The sequence below is a fragment of the Camelus dromedarius genome, chromosome 2, assembly GCF_036321535.1.
Source record: "Camelus dromedarius isolate mCamDro1 chromosome 2, mCamDro1.pat, whole genome shotgun sequence".
Lineage (NCBI taxonomy): Eukaryota > Metazoa > Chordata > Mammalia > Artiodactyla > Camelidae > Camelus > Camelus dromedarius.
The window spans coordinates 61,390,296-61,406,663 of NC_087437.1; the positions used below are offsets into that span (position 1 = coordinate 61,390,296).

The 16,368-nt window shown below is 50.4% G+C and overlaps 1 long non-coding RNA gene across 6 annotated transcripts in view; it reads right to left on the reverse strand.

Moving 5' to 3' along the window:
* Nucleotides 1-11,688, reverse strand: part of LOC116153615 (uncharacterized) — a 32,270-nt gene extending 20,582 nt beyond the window's left edge. For 5 of the 6 annotated variants that reach the window (XR_010384050.1, XR_010384048.1, XR_010384045.1 and 2 more), the window contains exon 1: nucleotides 10,637-11,688. This is a non-coding gene — a long non-coding RNA (uncharacterized LOC116153615). The remainder of the gene's footprint in view (nucleotides 1-10,636) is intronic. The other variant, XR_010384052.1, reaches the window with a different exon arrangement.
* Between the last annotated feature and the right edge of the window lie 4,680 nt (nucleotides 11,689-16,368).

Consider the following 16,368-nt stretch of genomic DNA (forward strand, 5'->3'; position numbering starts at 1 on the left):
TTTAGGGCCTGGCCTGGGCTGGGCTTTCTGTCCGCACCCGTGTGGGAGGCCTGTCGGGACCGTGTCTGAGACGGCGGGCCGTCATCATTCGGTCCCCATCATGACAGGGCTTACTGAGTGTGGCCTGTGGACAAGGACTGGGCTAGAGGCAGCCGTTGTGACTGGGGTGCTCTGAGCAGACAGAGCTCAGAGCAGAGCAGCCCTAGAGACATGGGGACAAGGCCTGCGTCTGTGGGACCTGGGATACGCCCTTCTCTCTGGACCTCTTCTGTGGTAGAATGAGGAGGGTGGACTTCATGAGTGCCGAGGTCTCTTCCATTTCTAGAATAGAGGCTGAGATTTTTTTTTCCCCCAGGATTTGAAAAGGGGAGCCTACCCACAGGTCACAAATAGCAAATCTGGGCCTGGATGCTGGGTTTCTGACTAAGTGCTGCTGCTAACTTCCAGGCCTGCGTTTTCTTCTCCTTAAAGTTGAGTGAAGAATGGATATATTTTGCCTGGGCCTCACATCAGTACTGCACCCTCACCCCTGCCTGTGCATCAGCACGGCCCCTCCTCCTTGGGGACCCCAGGCTTGGAAGACGTTGCTTGGGTAGGCACTGGCCCCCCTCTGCCTCAGAGGAAAAATGAGAAGGGAACTGAACTCACTGGTGTGAAAATGCAGGACATTTTTAGAGAAAGGGGCTGAGAAACCCAGCCCTGGGAGAATCACAGGGGCCTTTGTGTGGCCCAAACTCCAGGGCCCCTGCTTCCACCACAGCCTGGAGCCAAGACCTCAGGAACAGAGCTTCCTCTTTGTCACTTCGGCTCCCTCCTCCGCGGTGGCCTGACACCAATGCACAGCACACTCCCGTTGCAGGTCCAGTCATGGGGGAGGCCCCCCAACCCGGGCGTCAATCCCATTGGCCTGTATCTTTTGCAGCATGAGAATCTTGTTTTGCCTAGCAAATCATGCACTCCTCCTGGACAGGGACTGTGCATAGCAGGAGCCCACACACCCCCTGGCTGGACAGTGGGGTGTGGAGCAGTGGACAGGGAACTTGGAGTTGTGCAGATCTGGGTTTGAAACCAGGCTCGGACGGTCAGTCTCTGTATCTGTAAAATGGTCATCCTCTTTCACATGAGTGTCTCAGGTTGGGTCCTTCTGGAAGCAAACGCTGAGATGGAGTGAAATGAAAAGATTTATTGGGGAACAACACCCATGAAAGGAAAAAAGAGGAGGCAGGATTGGGCAGGGAAGCCAGCACATCTGGCAAAGCCACGGAGTCCTTGCCGGATCTGTGGGGTGCTCTGGGGCACAGAGTCCTGTGGGACTGGAACTAGCCAAGTCCTTGCACCCCTGCCATGCTCCATCATTGGCCCAAGGGTCACCACGAGAAGAACGTGGGCTTGGCTTGAAAGTTCAGGTGCACTTGAAGGAGTTGACTGGCGGCTGCCAACTAACCACTCTCCTCATAGCTGGACAGGGAGTCCATTCTTAAAGGCACATCTCCATGTCTGCCTTGGGGAAATAATAGTTCAGCATATAAGCGCCCACCAGTATGTGACAAGCACTCAGTGTGTGTTAATTACCTTCTTTGGCTGTGAAGCCAGGCAGACCTAGCCTCAGATTCCAGCTTTGTGGCTTCCCCTGTGGCCTGGGTGAGTGTGACTTAGGGCAGTTAGCATTCCCCAGTTCCATTTGAGCACCCAACCTGGACTGTGACTCAGCAATGATGAGAGTGCATATTCGTCTCTCTGAACCCAGTTTTCTCAGATGTGAGACGGGGATAGTGACATATATCTTGCAGGGTTACTGGGACATAGACAGGGCCTGGCACTCTAGTTACAGGTCTTTTAATTCAAGATTTAATAAATGAGGATTAATAAATGTCCAGCTTCCTGCCCCATCTCAGTCTTGGTGTCTTAGGTCTGACCAGGAGTAACTTTATTAGCAGCATAAGGATCTACCAGGACATAAATTATACGGAGGTAAGAGATTTTAACACCCACCCCTCCCAAATAAGAGTTTCCTACTTTGGGTAACTTAGAAGAGAAATCTCCTTTTACAATCTTGAAATCGCTGCCCAGAACCCAGGCTGAGTCTGTTAAAGCTGCGTGTATGTCTTCCTTCCATGTGAAAAGGTCATAATCTTATCCTTGCTCCAGCTTACTTATACCCCAAGTCCAGACTGAGCTCTCTGCCCCTCCCCGCCCCCCACCTCAGAATATCAACCTCAACTTAGTTTCAGATTCCTGCCCCCGGGTAAGCCCAGCAGTCTGTGGGCCTCGGAGTTCTCCACCAGGCAGAACTCAGGGTATCCAATCATCTCCTCCTCTCTTACCCTTCTTTGTCCCCATCAGATGCCTTGGGAGGGGAGAAGGAAGGACAAACAGATAAAGAGAGGCATTTGTCACAGAGACCTAAAAGCATCCCAGCTCTGGAAAATGGGCAAGCTGAGAGGTGGCTGGGCTCAAAGGGAAAGGAGAAGGGGACTGGAGGTGGGCAGGAAGGAGATGAATTAAAGTCACATGTGCCAATGTCCTAAAACCCAAAAAGGACACGGGAAAGACGGCGGTATGCAGATGGGCTAGGGAATGACTTTCCAGACTCCTCCCATCCCCTGCTTCCCTCACTTGTTTCTACCTTCAGGGATGATGTCATGAGGAAATGAGGAGCCAGGTGCCCTCTACATGTGTCTTCACATCTGTTTGAGCTTAATTTAGTCTCATAACCTATTAGGTAAGTGTTATTTGACGAAGACTTTTGCCTGAGTGAACTTTGGTCAGGCTTCTAAACCTCCTTCTAGACCGTCTGTGCACTTCCTTGTAAAATCCAGTTTTAGCAAAAGCCCCATCACGTCAGTTCGGCAAGAGTGCCCCATCCTCCATATCTGGTGACCCTCAATGTCTCATAGATTCCTCATCCTTCACCGTCCCCCAGTGATGTCTGATCACCCTGGACTGTCTTCAGCCAAGAATCCTGTTCAGTTGGTTTAGCCAGAATCCCCTCACCCTCGATGTTTTCTCTTAGTATTTTTCTGTCCACTGACCCCTACCCTGCTCCTTCGCTAGAAATTCCCACTTGCCCATGCTATATTTAGAGCCAATCCTGGTTCTACACTGAAGTCCCTTTTCCACTATTGCATGTGTCATGAATAAAATCTGTTTCATCTATTTTAACTACTGTCCAACTCTGTTTTTTCTTTGACATATTATTCCTATTTTATAGATGAGGGAAATAAGTCTCAAAGAGGCTGTGACTTGCCTTGGGTGGCAGAGCTGGGATTCAAGCTCAGGTAGCCTGATACCCAGCTGGAGTCTTGGCCACCACAGTAGCCTCTGGAGAATACTCTGCACCTCCAGTGTCCCTTGCATTGGAAAGTGGGAGGTGAGCTGTGTTAGGTCGACAAGATGTCCAATTCTTACTTTGGTCTAAACCTGGAATGCTTTTTCCTCCTCTGTAGTTGGGAAACTGTGATCCAGAGAGTGTCACCAAAAAAACACACAATATGTTAATAGAAAGAAATCATGAGTAAGAACTGACGCAAAAGAATGATTAAGTAGGCCTTGCTGTCCATGTATATCCTCTCCAGTGATAGCTTCCTCGTATCCTGTCCCACCGCTCTATGCTTAAAATTCCTCTTTATCTTTATGAATTTCCTGCTCCCAGGAAAGGATGGGATCAACTCATCCATACAGAGGTTGTGGGACTGATGCGGGTGCCATGCTATTTCTCTGTAGTATTTGCATTATAGCTAAGGTCCAGTTTTGGGGTTTCAGCTGTAATTGGCAATTCAGCTTCAGAAAGCAAATAGCCAATAGGGTTTTGGAGCCTTGTCCAGCCATCTTTGGATGACTCCAGGTTCTCCCTGGGAATGTGGAAATGCTGGTTTCTCTTCCTGAGCTGTGCAGTCTCTGAGAGCCTGAGCTCCCTGCTCTGGGACCAATCACCCCACAGACTCCACATTCAGGGAACCAAGTCTTAAGGGACCAGAAGCAGGGCTTTACACCATGGCAAAAGCCCGGGGAAGGTCTCCATTGTCCTTTGCAGCAGTACACCAGCTACCTTCTCTCAACTTCAGACTCTGCCTGACACACCCTGTTGGGGGTTCCTGTCCCTTCTTGGTTACGCCTGCAAGTCCCAAGAGGTTAAAATGGGTGACCTGAGCTCCAAGTTCTCCAGAAACAGCCCCCACTTCCTCGTGGGGTCACAATTCCTTCTCCCCAGGTCGAACCCTCAACCCCACTTCCCACCCCTCATCCCTCAAGCAACTTTCCCAGGCTGCCTCGGGCTTTCTGAACCCTGGCTCTATGTGCCCTCTCCTGGAAAGAGGAAATTCACCCTTGGGCAAGGGTCTGCCCTGTGCCTAGTGACTAGCAGATATTCTGAGCCCAACATTCCTCCCCAAAAGGATATTTCTGATTCCTATCTCCCACCCACATTGCTCCCCCCACTTCCCATGTTTCTTAGGGTCCCCTCAGATTTCACTCTTTCTCCTATTCATACAGCCCCAAGCTCACTCCCTCTTGGCCCTTTCTTTCCCATTCTGCCCCGCCCTCTCTTCTGAAATGACCCAGGGGCTCCCGCTGTGGAATCCAAAATGCCAGCCAGACAGGGGCAGCCCAGTATCCCAGGCAGTAGGGTGGCCCTCTTGTTTCCAGTGTGTCCTGGTTTCTAGTCCCCTACCTGCCCTTCCTGTCCCTCGCCCTACTTGGCTCAGGCTGACTAGGAACAGAGCAATGGGTGTATTGGTGCTTTTAAAATTTTTTCCTCGTGGGGGAAAGGGGGTGGAGACTGAGGAAAGAAAAGACGGGGCAAGGATGATTGGCATGGAGCCACGCCTTCTTTTGTCCTCTTCCCTGGTACTCTGGCCCCTCAGGGAAATACACCTGTTTCAGGCCAGCGGCCGGTGGGGACAGGTTCACCTCTGCTCCTCACACTACCACTTCTGTGCTGAGGAGCTGCCCTGGGGATCTTGAGGGATTCTTTCTGGAGCCATGAGAGGGGCCCACCGGAGAAGGGTGCCCTGCATGTTCCTGAGCTGCTTATGTTCCTGCCTCCTTTGGCTAGTGGTCCTGGGTAAGTGATGCACCTGAGGCAGCATTCTCTGGCTGGGGGTGGCTGACTCCACGGAGCCCATTCAAGGAGCTGGGGCCTGTCATGGAAAGAGAGAGAGAGAGCTGAATGGACAGAAATGGGACAAGGTGGAAGGAGGGAGGGGGAGAGGGAGGTGGCTAGAGAGGCAGGAAGCAGAATTAGAGACAGAGAAAAGCAGGGAGATGGGTTTGGGGAGTGGGACAGGAGTGGCCTGGTTTGGGGAAACCCATTGAGGGAACCAGGGCTTTTTTTGTCAAAAGAGACAGGCAGGTAGAGCTGTAGAAAGAGGGAGAGAGAGTTGAGGAGAGAGAATGACAGAAAAACAGGAAATCTGGGTAACAGAATCAGAGGAAAAACTTACGGAAAGATGTAAAGTCAGAGGAAAAGACAGGTGAGAAACAGATGAATTGAAGGAAAGTAGATACAAAGAGAGAAGGAAATCATAGGCGACAGGCAGACCGAAAGGAAGAGACCAGGGAAGAAAAGAAGCCGCAGGGCTGGGAGAAATACGGCGGGGCTAGAAGGCAGCTGCGGTGCAGGCAGTTGGCTTCTGCCTCTGATCTTGGGTTTAACAGCCTCCTCTTGGGCAATTTGCTCTCAGGGCAGAACTTGCAGCCCTGGTGTTGGCCTTGGCCTTGGCCTCCCCCACACCTCCTTCCCCTTTAAATAGGGAGCTGGGGGTGGACCTGGAAGCAAAGCCCTTTGGAGAAGTTCCACTTGGGCCCCCCAGTCCTCTCCCCACCACTTTCCAAGCTGCCCCTGTGGCCCCCGAACCAAGTTTCCTTCTGTATTTCTGGGTGTCGGAGTCTTCTGAGCCTCTGGGGCCCAGGAGAGGGTGAGGAGTCAGGACCCCAAGCCAAAGATATTATCACAGCTCCTTCCCCTCCTCAGCAGGCCTGGGGAAGCCTTCACCCAAGGAATCATTTCTTGGGGAGTGGGTCAGAAGAAACACACTCTCTTACAGGTAGTAAGAGGCACGATGCCAGAGATGTGGAAATGTTTAAGGTCTTGGTTAAGAGCAAACAGAACACTCACCACCTCCACAAGGCTCCAACCCCCACATCCTCCCTACTCATCACACAGTAAGGAAACGGAGGCCAGAAGGAGTCTTCAGAGCTTGCAGCTACCAGCCCCTCACGGTCTATTCCTGGGGGTAAAATAGACTAAGGGCTGTCTGTGGGAGTCACAATCATGGGCAATGGGGGGAAGGCACCTTGGATTTAGGGACCCTGGGAACAGTCTTGGCTTTGCCACCAACTGATCTGGTCCTGTGACCAGGTCATATTGTATCTCTCTCCAGGCCTCAGTTCCCCTACATGAAAAGCAGGGTGGTAGATGGCTTGACCTCTGGATTCCTAAGTTTTGACGTTTTGTGGATTCCTCAGTTCCTAAGTTTTGACATTCTGTGATTTAAAGTCAACACAAAAAGTGTTCAATACCAGCTGCATACTCAGCCCTGGGTTGTCAAGCTCAGGAAGAGCCAGAAAGTGGGTGGAGAGGAGCCCGCAGGGGCCAGAACCGGGCTGGGAGTAGGTAGGAGAAGCCGAGGCAGGGAGTGCTGCGGTGTGAGCAAAAGGAGGACCATGAAGGTGGAAGGGGGTCCCCACAGTGGCCCTGAAGCCGTGCAGGGCTGCTCTGGAGCGCTGAGTCCTGTGTGTGGTTAAAAGGCACAGAACGGAGCAGGGCCAGGAAAGGAGGGGGAAGTGGGGTGGGAAGTGGCCCCCCAGGCATGTGATTGAGCAGTAAGAGGACCTTGGAGGGAACAGTAGTCTCCGCAGGGATGGACAAGGGAGCCCCCCACATCTGCCTGGGGCACGGGTTCTGAGAGAGTGGGAACTGGTCAGTCCTGTTCCCTTGGCTCCCTGATCGGGGGTTATGGGTGACTTGCCTATATTGGAATCTAGGGTCTGTTTCCACACTTGCTGTCAGCACCCTCGCCCGTGCTTGGATCATCCCTGGAGCAGGTGTTGGAGCCTCCGCCCCAGGTTGGAGGGAGGAACCTCAGGGTTTCCACGAAGGTGCTGCAGGGAAAGGGCTTTCTTAGGGAAAAGCCCTGGCTCTCAAAGGAGGAAGGGGAGAAGAAGCATGGACAGAGGTGGGCTGAACAGGGAGCCGGCAGAGACTTGGGGCCTCCCGGTGGCTCCCGGCAGGAATGATTCAGAAGGAAGCCTGGCAGCCCTGATTCCACACTTTCTGCAAGGAAACTGGATCAAAATAAGCCTTAGTCTCCAATACAATCAGTAGCCCAGTAACTGAGGGGCTACCCACCGCCCTGAGCACCACTGAGGGGTCATGAGACTGTGGCAAGTGCAGGACAGTGGAGATCCGCAGTCTCGGGGGGGCCCAGGGGGAGGCTCTCCCACCCCACCTTGCAGAGAACCTCTCCTCTGTGTCGGCCTGGGACAGGCGTACGCAACTCGCCAGCAAGGGCATCCAAACCTTCACAGGCCGCCGTCCCGCCCCAGGAAACCCTCCCTGTGCTGGGGGACACCAAAAGGAGAGAATCCCTGAACAAGGGGTCCTGACAGGAGGATCAATCAAATTTAGGCCAATGGCTCAGCAAAATGTACAGCAAAGAGCAGGAACTTCACATCAGTAAACCCCTCTCAAGGTTGCCACTTACCAGCCCAGAGGACGTGAGAAAAGAACCTTTAGCTCTGTGTCTTCAATTGGCAAAATTAGTCAAATGGAAAGAAGCTAGTTCATAGGATTGTGGGGAAGATAAAACAAGGCCGTATCTGGTTTAAGTAGAAGAGCCATAACCTCTTGTTTGAAAGAGGGACCGCTGCATTTAGGGCCGGGAGACCCGGCAGGAGGGCTGGAGCCAGCATGGAATGGGCACCTCTGTTGGCTCGGATGCATGCCCATTCATCCAAGGATCTATGAGCTCTACAAAGCCACCCCCGTCCTTCCTGTGGATTTGCAAGGGCACACTTGGTTTATTTAGAATGTGGTCTATGGACCACATTTTAAGAATCACTGGCTTCTGGCTGAGCGGACGCTGAACGCCAGGCCCGCCGTCGGGCAGAGGCCCCACTTGCCGACACAGCGGCCGCACGGCTCCTTGCGCAGTCTCCTCCAAGCCTTCATTTTCTGGGCTCAGCTCCCGAGGCTGAGGCTATCCCGGCAGGGTGTGACACGCCGGAGATTCATGCCTCCATTGCCAGGAGAGGCCAAGAAGCAGTTGGCCTTTTGTGTGCTCAGACAAGTGGTTTGCTACTGTGGCTGTTTGATTTCACGTCACTGCTGAATGCTTCGCATAACGGAGTGCGCGGACCCACCTCTCCCAAGGCCAGGACTGAAGAATTTCCAGGCCATCTCTCTTCCTAGTTCCAAACTTTCCCCTTCTGCCAGACTGAATTCATGGCAAACAGACACTTAGTTGTTGTCGTGTCCCCGTTCCCAGCACAGCGCCGAGGACTTGTGTTGAACTCAATTTGTCAGCACTTCATAGAGGTCTAAATAGTCAACGTTTTCCTTGAGACTTCAAAGCGGCCCCAGGAACTGGGTGTCATGTTTGCTCACAGGCCTCTATAGTCGTGGCCATGCTTATACAGAGGGCACTGGCTTGCGTGGCGGGCAGCTCAGTCCTCCACGTCTGCATCTTTAAAGTCTGCATAGGCATCTATGTTCTGTATAGATGCCTCCAACTAAAACTGCAGTTTGAGTTCCCAAAGTCCTGTTGACAGTGGGCTTGGGGGAATTCAGAATCAGAAGGAGCGTGGAGTATTTATTCACTTGCTTGTGCCAAGTGCTCTGGGCACGAAGATAACGAAGTCATGGTTCCTGCCTCCAAAGCTTGTGTCAGGTCCCATGGCCCCCAAGGTCCCCAAAAGCAGGGCAGTTGGGCTTAGAAGGCAGGTCCCCTGACGCCTTGGTCAGCACTGGTTTGCACTGCAGCACACAAGCCTGGCTCATCAATGGGGGAAGAACAGAAGCACTCACACCTGCGATATTCACTCATTCATTCATTCATTCATTCATACATTTGTTAATTAAACAACTATTTAAGGAGTGTCTCCTATGTGCCTGACATTGTTCTGGGGCAACACTGTGTGAAGACAGTGAAGAATGGAACAGACGGGGCCCAGCCTCCTAGAGCTCAGATCTGGTATACAGAGAGACAGGAAATAATTACAGAAAAATTCCCCGCCACAAGTGTGGTGTTATGTTGAACAAGCATTACAATGAGAATAAAACAGGGAAACTTCATGTAGATTAGTGAGTCCACAAGGGCCTCTCTGAGGAAGTGCTGTACATGCGAGCTGAGACCAAAGGCTGAGTAGTAAGCGAGGTGCACTTCAGGGGTGGGGAGCAGGAGCCAGGTAGGGGAAGATGCGCCGACCAAGGAAAGATCTTGATGAGCCTTTGGAGGACCTGAAAGAGGTAGGCAGGTCTAGATGATGCATGGCTTATAAGCCAGGGACTGGATTGTGGAGTTTAAGGAACTGAGAGGGGCAGACCAGACAGTAAGGAGTTTCAGGTAAAGGAGTGACATGATCAGATTTGAAGTTTGGAATGGTTGCCCTGGATATTGTGGTGGAAAATGGATTGGAAGGTGGCAAGAGTGAAATGGAAACCAGTTAGGAGCTGACTGCGGGAGTCCAGGCAGAAGGTGCTGTGGCTTGGCCCGGGGGTAGCCGTGGAGCTCTGGGAAGCAGGTGGAGAGCTGTGAAAACAGCAGCAAGCAGAGGTTCTGCCGTAAAGAGGACACAGTCACAGGGATTGCTGCCTTTGACAGGATCTCAGAAGTTTGTAGAGACCAAGATAACAGGCAGCACATGGTACCATTTATTAAGTTTACATATCGAGTTAAGCATTTTACATACATTAACCAACTCGTATTATTATTATCTGCCATCTCCACACTTTTATAGATAAGGACCCCAGGTAGCTTGCCCAAATCATACAGCAAATGGTGATCAGTTTGACTGTGGAATACACATTCTTAACCACTCCATGGCCTTGTCTCCATTGCTTGTCATGTCGGGCTCAGAAAGGACTTTGTTGGGGGCATCATCTGTCTACATCTGTCTACTACATCTGTCTGGAATCACAGTTAAAAACGACAAACACCAAATCACAATAGTTGATATGATATTGCTATCCAGCTTCATTCTCTTCTCCCCCAAGTTAAGAACCAGCTGACCTGTGTTCAGAGGAATCAGAGTACTGGAAAAGTCACTGGCGTCATTACAGCTTTCTCAAGCCTTTCTTCCTTTTCCTCATCAGTAAGTGGGGCCACCTCCTTTGAGCTGACCACAAAACATTCGGTTAATAACACCAAGGAAATTCATTTAGAATTCATCGTTCACAGCTGGCTCCAAAGCAAGAACCTTATCTCTCCTTTCCAGCTGTACCCACTGAAGTCACACCACAAACAATGCCTATCGACCCACCATTTCTTCACCTTTGATACCGCCACAGGTCATTTGATTTCATTTCTCCCAGCATCTGATGTGGCAGCACCAAGGTTACCCTGGTGATAACCCCAGAAGACCTAGAACTACGCCCAAGAAGCGTAACAAAAAACCCCAGCATTGATCATATGCTCACCAGCACAGCTCCAACTTGCCTTTTCCTCCACGCCCTCCTCTCCTCGGAAATTCCACCTCCAGCCTCCACCATCTTGGTTTTGGAGATTATGTCTCCCTGGCCCCATCAAGGCAGGCACACCCTCCCCGCCTAGGGTGGCCCTCAGGAGTTTGGCTACCTTCTGCTGCAGTGGTGTTCACACCACCTCGGCTGCAATCATCATGCTGGCCTCCTCTTGGCCTCGGGACCACCCCTGGACCAACGTGACAGTTACAGAAGAAATAGGTGCATTGTCACCCTGTCTCCAACCTCAGCTGGAAGAGCCAAAGACCAGAGGACAGGGATACATGAGTTCATTCACCCAGCAGATGTCTGTGGAGTAATTCCTGTGCGCCATCCGTCATTCCAGGTGCTGGAGATACCGCGAGATCAGTTATCCTAAGGGCATTTTGAGTTAGCGTCTTTCCTCATCTTGAATTCTAGGAAAAATGGAGGAAAAATACCCAGCGGACACAACACTGGTCACAGTTTCTGTTTCCTCTAAAATAACAGCAGGAAACCACAAACCACAGACACCACCTCCGTTGTCATCCATCACAGCTCCTACAGCAGGGGCTCCAATAACCATCACATCCATCATCTAACACCAACCAATCATCCCTGAGGTGCAGCTCCCAAACACTGACCACAGAGGGGCAGAAGCCTGAAATCACCCACAGCCCAGGAACCTCTCAGAAATGTCAGCCTTTGGTCACCAAGAATTTCTGAGAGGACCGCAGTCTTCATCCTTGGTCCTGGGAAGCGCAGACCCAGCTGCGCGTGAGCAACAGTTCCTATAACCTCCTTCCTCCTCTGTGAGAGGGGGTGAAGCTGCACCTGATGAGGAGGGGGTTCTGACCCGATACCGAGACTAACACACACACAGGAGGCCTGTGGCTCCCACGTAGGATGGCAAGACTGGTGGCTCTGCCTCTTTCCTCCAGCTTCTTCACACCTTTCAGGGCACCTGCTGCCCACCTGGGAGTCAGTTTTCTCTTCAAGTTTATCCTTGCAGTTGGGTGTTTTCCCTGACTGTACACTGCCCTCGGCACAGCCTGGGGAAATCACTGCAAATCAGGAAATAACAGCAGAAAAGTGAAACTTGGTGGATGACAAGGCTTACGGGTTTCTCACCTCTGGTTCCAGAAATAACTCAAGACAAACAAACTAGGCATTAAGAATAAACCTCTGCCCACATATACACAAGCAAGACCCAGGCTTTGTTTGCTCTTCAGAGAGTGACTTCAGCACTCTGTGGGAACGCTGTCTCCCGTCACCACCTCTGCCACCACTCCTTCACCTGAGTCAACAACACACCCATCACGTCCTCATACCTGTGGAGTCACCAGAGGGCCATGCAGGAGCAACAGCATCACACTGGCCGCCCCTGCAGCCCTGGGAGGCCCAAGACAACAGCTGGACTTCTCCCCCAGACACGGCTCTCTGACTGCAGTGGGAGCAGAGACATCCATGGAGACTTCCAGAACTCAGAGTGAGGGATGCCCCACCTTGGTGCCAGCTCTGGTGCCCTCCCCATCCCTAGATGCAGGTGCCTTCTCTGGAAGAACGTCTTTAAAACGATCCATTTTACATGATACCACACATTTGTCTTCTGACTGCAGTCTGGTCCCCACAAGGGGTCAACCGCCATCACAACTCACTCTGACGTCGTCACAGATAAGGAGATACCAAGGAAATTGGGAGAAATAGCCTGATGTCACTTGCCCCTGAAAATGTGTCAGACTCGTCCCCAGGCTGAGACCACCCTGCATGTGATAGGCCAAGAACTCAGGGCAAGTTAGTCACCATCCTTTACTTTAGTTCCCTTGAGGTAGGGTTAGAAGAGCATAAAATGTGGAGAGGCCAGGCACTCAGTGACAGTGCTGCAGCTGAGCAATAGCTCACACCTTCCAGGTCTTGGGTTTTTCTTACCTTTGAGCCCCAGCCCATCACTGACAAGATATGCAATACTGGGCAAGGCAGCCTCTCCAAATGTCAGTTTCCTCATCTGTGAAACGGGGGTACTATTAACTAAGAAAAGCCATAAAGCATCAAAATTTTTATTATTTACAGAGTCAAAATGTGTTTGGTGAGAGAAGTATGAAAGAAATTCCTACTCCCAGCAGCGTAGGTCAATTAATCACAAGTCCGTTGACACTCGGGAACTCAAAGTGAAGACAGTGTCTCCCACAGAAACCGCCTTTAGGGTAGAAATGCCTTGGTAATGGGCATTCCCGGCTACAGAAACCATTCTCAGTGCAGACAGACCCACTGACAAGACTCAAACACTCTTCTCAGCCAGCTCCTCATGGCCTCGCTCTGAGGACCCATGTTTCAGGACCTTGGTTTCCTTATCCGTCGTGAGAGGATGACAGGAACAATTCCAGCCGCCAGTCTCCATGGCTCTGAAAAAAGTTAGACCCAGGCCCTTAGGATCCAAGCAGTTGCCTCCTAGGGCAGGCAATCCAGCACTTTCTAAAGTGATCGCTGCTACGGAGGGGCTAGGAGAAACTCTCCTTCCTGGTCCCCAGAGCGGAAGATCAAGCTGGCAGCGGTGTGTGCAAGCTGAGGCAGGGTAGGAAATCGAGGGGTCAGGAAGAGCAGTTAAGAGGCAGCTGCAGGGCGACGGGGATGGCATAGCTCAAGTGGTAGAGTGTGTGCTTAGTGTCCTGAGTTCAATCCCCAGTACCTGCATTAAAAACAAATAAATAAGTAAATCTAATTTCCCCCCCCCCAAAAAAAGAGGCAGCTGCAACAGTTCGAGTGATGAGGATAACACAGCAAAGGGGACAACTGACCACGTGGGAGAAATCGTTGGGAGGAACAGCAGTTGGTGCCAAACTATGTTGTTGGCAACAAGGAAGAGGAAGGAATCAAAGATGACTCGGGTTTCTGGTTTGAGTATCTGGGGGACTGAGGTTACAATTAACATAAGGAAGGTAGATGAAATAGTTTGAGAGAAAGTTCGACATGGATGTGTTGCATTTGACAGGCCAGCCAGGAAATGGCTGGAAAGGTGAGTCTGGAAAATAGATGTGAAGTCAGGGGAGAATTGTACATGTGTGAGGTGTGAAAAGAGATGCAACAATTTAGCCAGAGAGAAAGTGCAGAGGGAGAGGGAAAGGGCTCGAGATGTGACCCCCAGAAGCTCGACTTCCTTGGGAGCTGGGAAGAGGCCAAGGGAACAGAAGGAACAGGGAAAGTGTGCGGAGAAGAATCCTTCAGCCTCCAGGAGGGCAGCACTGTGCAAATACCAAGGGGACGCTGGTCAAGGAGAGAATATTGAGGTGGATGCTCAAGAAATATTTGTTGAATGAATGAGTGAATGGTGCCACATTTTTCAGAAATTAATAGGAACTGAGAAGAAAATTGGTTTTGGTGCTTAGGAAGGAGATTTGGGGTAACTTTTGGGAAAAGCGTTTTCTGTGAGGTGATTAAGCTGGAAGAAAGTGTAAAGAGTAGATGATGACAAAGGAAGAAGTGGGGAGTGGAGACCCCTCTTTCAGACGGGATGGGGCATGCTCAGGGTGGTATGGCTGTAGACAAGACCCCTCTTTCAGGATGCTCGTGGGTGAAACAAAAGATAGGGATACAGAGGACACAATAGGAACGAAAGACTTTTATTTTAGGTCAAGAAAGACCTAAATATGATTGTCAGTGGGAGAGAAGGAGCAAAGCAGAAAGAGACTCTTCGACGGAGACAAGCGACAGACTCAGCCATCCCAGGAGGGAGTGGGGCAGACAGGGGCGCACACTCGTGTGTGTGTGTGTGTGTGTGTGTGTGTGTTTCAGTGAAGATGTAGCCTTTCTTTGAGGGCAGGATAAAGTGCATGGTGAAGACAGACATTTCCTGCTGGAGAGGGTCCTGGACATCGAAGGAGATCAAGTTAGATGGCTTTGGTGTTTTCCGTAAAGTGGAAGATGGCGTGTCACAGAGAAAGGAGGGGAGGGGTGGGAAAACCCTGTTTCTCTCAAATATGGACTCTTCACAGTCAAATCCTTAGTTCTCTGCTTTGCAGATAGGTTCTGTATTTGGCCAGGGTGAGAATGTTAGGCTTCCTTTGTCTAACAATCTGACGAAAACCGAAAAGGGCTGCCACGCGTTCTGCTAAAAGACACAGTCAGTTCATTCCAACAAAGCTTGAGTAACAAGAATAAGACTGGGGATGTGCTGTACACCAGAAATTGACACAACATTGTAAACTGGCTATAATTCAACAGAAATAAATAAAGAAGAATAAGGCTGAGAATATTGTTTAAAACAAAGCTTGGTCGAGACCCTGCATTCCTGTGCCTCACAACTTCAGTAAGGTGGTTTTAGCTTATGAAAAACTTTTAAGAGCAGTGTTTCTTAAAATGTGGTCCATAGAGTCACTGTGGGCGTGTGTTAAAAGGCAGATTCCGGGATCCCGCCCCATACCTGGGGTATCCGGGTGAGCGTTAAAGCCCAGAATGTATTCTGACAAGCTCCCGCCGGGATTCAGATGCACCCTATCTTTTGGGAACCACTTTCTTACCAAAAAGAACTTCTCTATAGCCCTGCCCCGCCACAGGATTTCTTGCCTGAGAATAACCTACTCAAGTTTACTAGTCTGGGTTACCTGCAAACTGTTTTCATAAATAGCTAAATAATCCATTGAAGAAGCAGCTTAAGATTTATTACTTAAATGGTGGTGAAAGACAAATACAATACCGTAGTTTTGATGTAACTAACGCTAATCTCTTCCTTCTAACAACAAGACCGCCAGATTTAGAGCCTTGTTAAGACTGCGCCTCCTCCCCTACACAATAAACCTACATCATCGGCGTGAAGGGGCTCACTAGCCTCCCGATACGCTGGAGCAGGAGGCTCTGATCAACTCAGCCCACAATTAGCAAGGGCTTTAAACAATGATTCAGAAGGACACAGTCTTGTTTGACAAGATTTAAAATTAGTACTGCCAAGCCGAGATTTTTCTCAAAGGGAGAGGGTATTGGGAAACATTAACTGTCTCATAAACTGACTGGGGCTGTGAATTGGCATGACCTCTCTGCAGAGAAATTCGGCAGTATGTGTGAATGATGTAAAAACTTTTATAACAGCATTAAGCAGCAATCCCACTTACAGAGATTTATGTCGAGGAAATGAGCTGAAATAATGAAACCAAAACAAAATATTATACATCAAGGCTTTATTTATTATAGCAAAGCACGGGAAACAGCCTAAATGTCCAACAGTTAGTTATTTATGGGCTTTCCCAGTGATGGAGTATTATTTAATGTAGAAAGACAATGTCCAGTGTTTCATAAGGGGCACAGACTCTCTGTCTCTCTCTCTCTCTCTCACACACACACACACACACACACGCATACTGGCAACACATGGAACAAACATAAAGTAAGGTTTATTAAGGAAAAACAAGCACAGAAGCAGTAGAGTGCACACGATGGTGAGCGCTCCTCATCTCACAGAGAGGTGTTTACAGCAGGACCCCTGGGAGGAAGTCCTCTAGGAGAGAGGCCTGCCCCTGTGCTGCTGCTGTTTGTAGGGAAATGGGGATGGCAACAGTGGGAGTTTTCAGTCTGAGGGAATGGCTTTGTCAGGAAAGGGGGCCTCCGGAATGCAGCAAGCAGTATTTACACACAACACCCAAGATCTTGCTGTTGACCTTTGGCGGCCCAGTCCCACTGAGCCAACACCTCCACACCTACAAAAGGAGGAAGAGAAAGAACCA